Genomic DNA, 6000 nt, shown 5'->3' on the forward strand with positions numbered 1-6000 from the left:
GTGCTCTGACAAACAGACAGAGCACATTTATAGATACAGGCAGCTGGACTTGTTTGCCATTGAAGCAGAAGAACCACATCAGATCCTGATGGAATGCACCCACAGGTGATGAGGGAGCTGGCAGGTGTCATTGCAAAGCCACTGTCAATAATCTTTCATTGATCATAGCACCTGGAGAAGTACCTGAAGATTGGAGGAAAGCAAACATCACTCCTATCTTCAAGAAGGGCAAGAAGGAGGACTTGGTGAACTACAGGCCAGTCAGCCTCAACTTGATCCCTGGGCAGATACTGGAGCAGATAATCATGGAAACCATTTGCAAGCACATGGGTGACAAGAAAACCATCAGGAGTAGTCAGCATGGATTCATCGAGGGGAAGTCATGCTTGACCAACTTGATAACATTCTATGATGAAATGACTTGCCTGGTAGACAAGGGGAGAGCTGGGGTTACTGCTTACCTCCACTTTAGCAGGGCATTTGACACTGACTCCCATAAAATCCTCACAGACAAGCTGTTGATATATGGGCTGGCTAAGCAGAGAGTGAGATGGATCGAAAACTGGCTGGGCCCAGAGAGTGGTAGTCAGCAGTGCAAAGTCAAGTTGGAGGCTGGTAACTGCCCCTTGTACATCAGGGCTCAACAATACTGGATTTAGTCCTGTTCAACATCTCCACTGATGGCTGATGGAGCCAGTTTGCTGATGACACCAAACTGGGATGAGTAGCAGATCCACCAGAGAGCCATGCTGCCATCCAGTGGGACCTCAATAGGCTGGAGAAATCAGCTGTCAGAAACCTCATGAAGGTCAACAGCAAGTGCAGAGTCCTGCATATGGGGAGGAGCAAGCCTAAGCACCAACTGGATGCCGGAGAAGGACTCTTCATCAGGGACTCTAGTGATAGGCCAAGGGGTGATGGGTTCAAACTGAAACAGGGGAAGTTCAGGTTAGATACAAGGAAGAAGTTCTTCACTGTGAGGGTGGTGAGGTGCTGGCGCAGGTTGCCCAAAGAAGTGGTGAATGCTCCATCCCTGGCAGTGTTCAAGGCCAGGTTGGACAGAGCCTTGGAGCAACCTGGTTTAGTGTGAGGTGTCCCTGCCCATGGCAGGGGGGTTGGAACTGGATGATCTTAAGGCCCTTTCCAATCCAAACCATTCTATGATTTTATGGTATGCTGGGGACCACCTAGCTGGGAAGCAGCTTACAGAAAAGGACCCGGGGTCCTGATGAACACCAAGTTAAACAGGAGCCAGCAGAGAAGGCTAATGGTATCCGGGGATGAATTAGACAAAGTATTGCTAGCAGGTCAAGGGAAATGATCCTTCCTCTTTACTCAGCTCTGGTGAGGCTACACCTGGAGTCTTGTGTCCAGTTCTGGGTTCCCCAGTACAAGAGAGACATTGGCATACTGGAGAGTCCAATGAAGAGCTGCTAAGACGATTACGGTCCCGGGGCACATCCCCTATGAGGAAAGGCTGAGAGAGCTGGCACTGTTCAGCCTAGAACAGAGAGGGCTCAGGGGGATCTTAACAATGTGTATGAACACCTGGAGGGAGGCTGCAAAGAGGAGGAAGCCGGGCTCTTGTCAGTGATACCCACTCAGCCCAGTGTCCTGGGGCTGTGTACTCTGCAGCACTGATGCAGTCATGGCTCAGGAGATGGCAGTCTGAGGCTGCCCACAGCTGTGCTGTCTTGCTGTAGGGGCAGAGTGACTTCCTGCCCCAGTGGAGGTGGAATGAGGGAAGGACAGAGCTGGTATAGGGAAGAAGAATGTGATGGTGGGAAGAATGTGATGGTGGGGAACTCTGCTTCTCATCAGGAGCTGTTCCCTCCTGCTATACAGCTACACGCCTTGCCTTAACTGGGGAAAAAGAAGCGTTCACGTATGTGATACAGGTTGAGAAACAGTGGAAAGCTTGCAAGATGTGCTGTGACAGGGTAACACCACTGCTGCTGAGCTTAGCTCTGTGGGAACTACAGCGTGAGGAGGACAATGAGGTAATCCTGGGAGATAAGCCGTCCACGGTGCAGCGAGAGGAAGCGAGGCAGCTGGTGAGTGTTCCCTGATGATGCTGTAAGCACATGTGAAAAATTACTTCCCTGAACATTATATTCACCTGAAACTTGGGAGCCCTGCCCAAAGGGATCTGCTCCAGAGGCTGGGAAAACTCTGAGGTACAGTAAAAGGGCAAGAGCTGCTGAAATCTGTAAAGCCACCCAGAGTGCTGCAACCCAAGCCTGTTACTCTCAAAACCAGGCAGTGTGTCTGAGACCATAATGAATTCCAGAGGGGTTCACAGTGCACAGACTTGATGCATGTCTGATGTTACAGGCTGTTAAAACACTTGTAGCAGACCATCCTTCCACGCTTTTGGTGCTTACCCAAGGGGCTCCTGGTAGACCCTGCTATGCCCAGAATCCCAGCACTTCGCTTTATCCTGGTTGGATTTACCTCCTGCCCCTTCACCTTCCCACAACCCCAAGCCCCTTTCTCATTCCTGTCAGGCAGCAGCTGCATGTATAAACTCGCTTCCTCCCCAACATGTTCTTCAAACCTGAAAACAGCTCCCTCCAATGTCAATTCATCAAGAAGATCAAGTTAAGCCCATCCAACCTCACTGTCTGACAGGGTAGATGCCCTCATGGACCTCGGGGGGATGTAGAAGATGTGATACGTCTTGACTTTGAGGCTTTTGATACAGCAAAAGGCATGAAGCCTGAAATCATAAACAAGCTATGGAAAAAAACCCATGGGCAGAATGGGCAAAAGGTGCATGCAATTGCCAAAAAGAATATGCAGCTGGTTTGGGGATACTGCGCTGTCAGAGTGGAAAGGCACTTTCCAATGGGGCTGTGGAAATCCACAGATTCATTTTCATCAGTGTAAGCTTAAGCTGTGTGGTAGGAAAAGCTTTTTAAAGCATCAAGCAATGAAATGCTAGACTAGATTGGCCAAGGGAACCCTGTCACTGGAGGCTGTTGAGAACAGGTTCAACAGATATCTGTCAGGGATGAGTTGTGCTTACTTAATCTTGTCGCTGGGTCAGGAGGATGAATTAGAGGATTGCCTGAGGTCTTGTCCCAATTTCATGTCCCCCAATTAAATCAAGTAAGCCTCAGAAACCATTGGCAGAAGCAAGCCCCAGCAAGTTGTCCTCACTGCATCCCCCTAAGTCAGACACTAGATCTGCATTAACCCCATCCAGGTGTACATCACATTCAGGACCTATCACTCCCCCCAGTGATGAAAACAGACCCTTTCAGCTCTCTGCTGTCTGCACAGGCATGCGTGGTACATGCAGTTCAGAGGGGCTTTTGCTTGTTTCTCCAAAGAACAAAGCCTTTTCTGAGCTTCTGGCTTTCACATTTCCTCCCTCAGAGGGCTTACGGGAGTGGGCATCATCTGGGAGAAGCACCAAGCAGTCACCTGCATAGAGAACTTAAGATCTGGATTATTTTCTTACCCTTGAAGGAAAAACTCTTTAGGAGATGGTGTAGGACAATGTGGGTTTGTGGGCCTGTGTTCAGCACCTCTTATCGTGCTGTCCTGCTCTGCCTGCCAAGGAAGCAAAGCTAATGGCAGAAAGAGGTAAATCTGTGCCTGAAAAAGAGCCAAACTCTGAGGAAAGAGGTACTACGCAACCCAATCATGGCCAAGCTCCTTCCCTTCTCTAATGGCTCATTTTGCTGAACAGCAGCCCTGTGTATAAAATGATTTTCTAGAGAGAAGTTCACCATTTCAGCCTTTGCTAAGCTGAAGAAGCCAAGCCCCCTCCATGTCCACTCACCCAGGGAGCAAGGGGAGGCACACAGACAGACTCTGTTATTCTGGCTCCCCCACACTGCTTCCAATCCTCAGCCTGCTGCCAAATATGGATGACAAATTGTATATAGCATCCTAAATAAGATTAACGTAATGATCTCTTTAAGGCTGTTGTCTTTGTGATCGCATCAGAGCTTTATAATCATCTCGTGAATGATGAATGCACCCAGATCTGTCTTTCCTTCTGTCATTTCTCGCCAGTGAATCTCTGTGTGAAAGACATGCCTGCTAGCAGGAGCGAAGAACAGGACCTCACACTTCTCCGCTCCAAACTGTAATTCTTCTAAATGCATTTAATCAGCAAACTTCTTTTTCATGCTGCTTTTTGCTGAGCTAGAGCCATTACTGCAAACAGAATATTCCTAAGGCCAGTAACATTCCTCCATGGTGGCAGCTCCCTTCAGACTCCACACATCATCTGCCTTTCCCTGCATTTTACGCACCTAAATTTCTCCCACTAATTCCTTTCACTTCAGCTGGTCCAGCTGCCTTCCAGCTTTACTGTATTAAACGCCCTAGTGAAATCCAGCTAGATTAGATTTACTGGTTTCTTTTCTTTTTCATCCAGGTAAGGGAAAGGAGGTAAAGAAAAGGATCAAGCTAAGGGCACACAGTGCTTTTGTTGATAAACCCATTCCGCATCTGATTCCATTTTCCACTTACTGCTGTAGCTTTAATTTTGTTTTCCTTCTGTAATTTGTTCTTAACCTTATGCTCTATTGAGACTAGACTAATGGGTTTGCAGCTGCCCAAAGTACTTTGTTTTCTCTCTTCCTTGAAATACAGCTCCCTTTTTTCCAGCCCTGGCATGCTTACCCTGAATTTGATGGATATGCTGCAAAGCTTTGCTCCCAAAACTGCAGTTTTCTCAGCCAGTTTTGAACAAACATGAATATGGAGGTGACCTGGTGAGCTCTGTCTTCTCTGCAACTCTCCTTTAGGGAGGAGCAGACAGGAATTAGACTCCCCCTTGACCTTCTCTCTTCATCAAACCCAGCTCCCCCCAGCCATCTCCTGTGCATCGTGTCCTCCACTGTGGTGCCCTTCTGCTGGCTATGCTGCCGTCCTTTAACACCCATCTTATACTGAGGAGCCAGTCCTGGGTGTAATCCTCCAGATGGGGCCCTATACTCTCAAGGGGATGGGAATAATAATTTCCCTTGATCTGCTGACGACACTTTTGCTAATGCAGCCTAGGCTGCAGGGATCCTTCACTGCTGGAAGGGCTCACTGCTGAATCATGTTCAAAATGCTTCTTGAGGCTTTTTTGTGGTGATCTAATAAAATCCATTTTGGTTTAATCCTGTTGTGGCATTACTGCCACAGAGAAGCTATCACCCCACTGGAGCGCGTGTGGTGTGCTTTGGCTGTGACCGTTCAAGAGAGATCCCCCTCAGGCATTTCTGATGTGACTGTGATTTTTGCCCTGTGCTGAAGGTCCTCAGGCACAGCCCCTCCGGCTGCCTTGACACATCCACTGGGACTTTTTCATCCTTCCAAATGGTGGGATTTGTATCCATGGCACATTGGCCAGAAGGTCAGGTAACTAATTGTCCTTACTGCAGTGGCCAAGTGAACTCTGCCTGTGGCTAAAGCTGATCAGTCCCAGGTTACCATATTCCTGGACCCCCCATGTCCCTGGTTCCAGCACAACCTAATTCTTTCAGCGCAAAAGCGTTGGATCATTACTGCACATGCTTCCAATTCCAAAGTGTATCCCAGGTTTGTGGTTTCTGCTTCCTGCACTATAACGCTATGACTCAGGCAAGCAAACATGTGCAGCACAACTCTCTGTTACTGTGTATTTCTCAAACCTTAAACAACACTAAGCAGAGAAGTTACTAAGCAAAATGCAATCTATTTCCATGCAGCAGGGAAAAAAAAGGCAGGAATGACGTGCTGAAATGCTGTGTGCTGTGTGCTGCCAGGGGATTTAATCAGCCAATTGCCAAAAAGATGTCAGTTCCCTGAAAGAGTGAGGACAACGCGCCTTGCTAAGAAATGTACTCACAAGATTAAAATACCAGCTTCAGGATAAACCTAATATTGTCCCATGAGCAGATGAAAATTTGGGCAAGAATGAACAGCCTCCATCCTTAAAACGTGTGTCACTACATCATCACACCTTCCAAGCCCATCTGTCTCTGCCTACTGGTCAGGTACTCCCAGCAAACA

The sequence above is a fragment of the Neopsephotus bourkii genome, unplaced genomic scaffold (genome assembly GCF_033783945.1).
Source record: "Neopsephotus bourkii isolate Nb327-2 ecotype Australia unplaced genomic scaffold, CSIRO-AGI_Nbou_v1 NB_1287, whole genome shotgun sequence".
NCBI classification, from domain to species: domain Eukaryota; kingdom Metazoa; phylum Chordata; class Aves; order Psittaciformes; family Psittacidae; genus Neopsephotus; species Neopsephotus bourkii.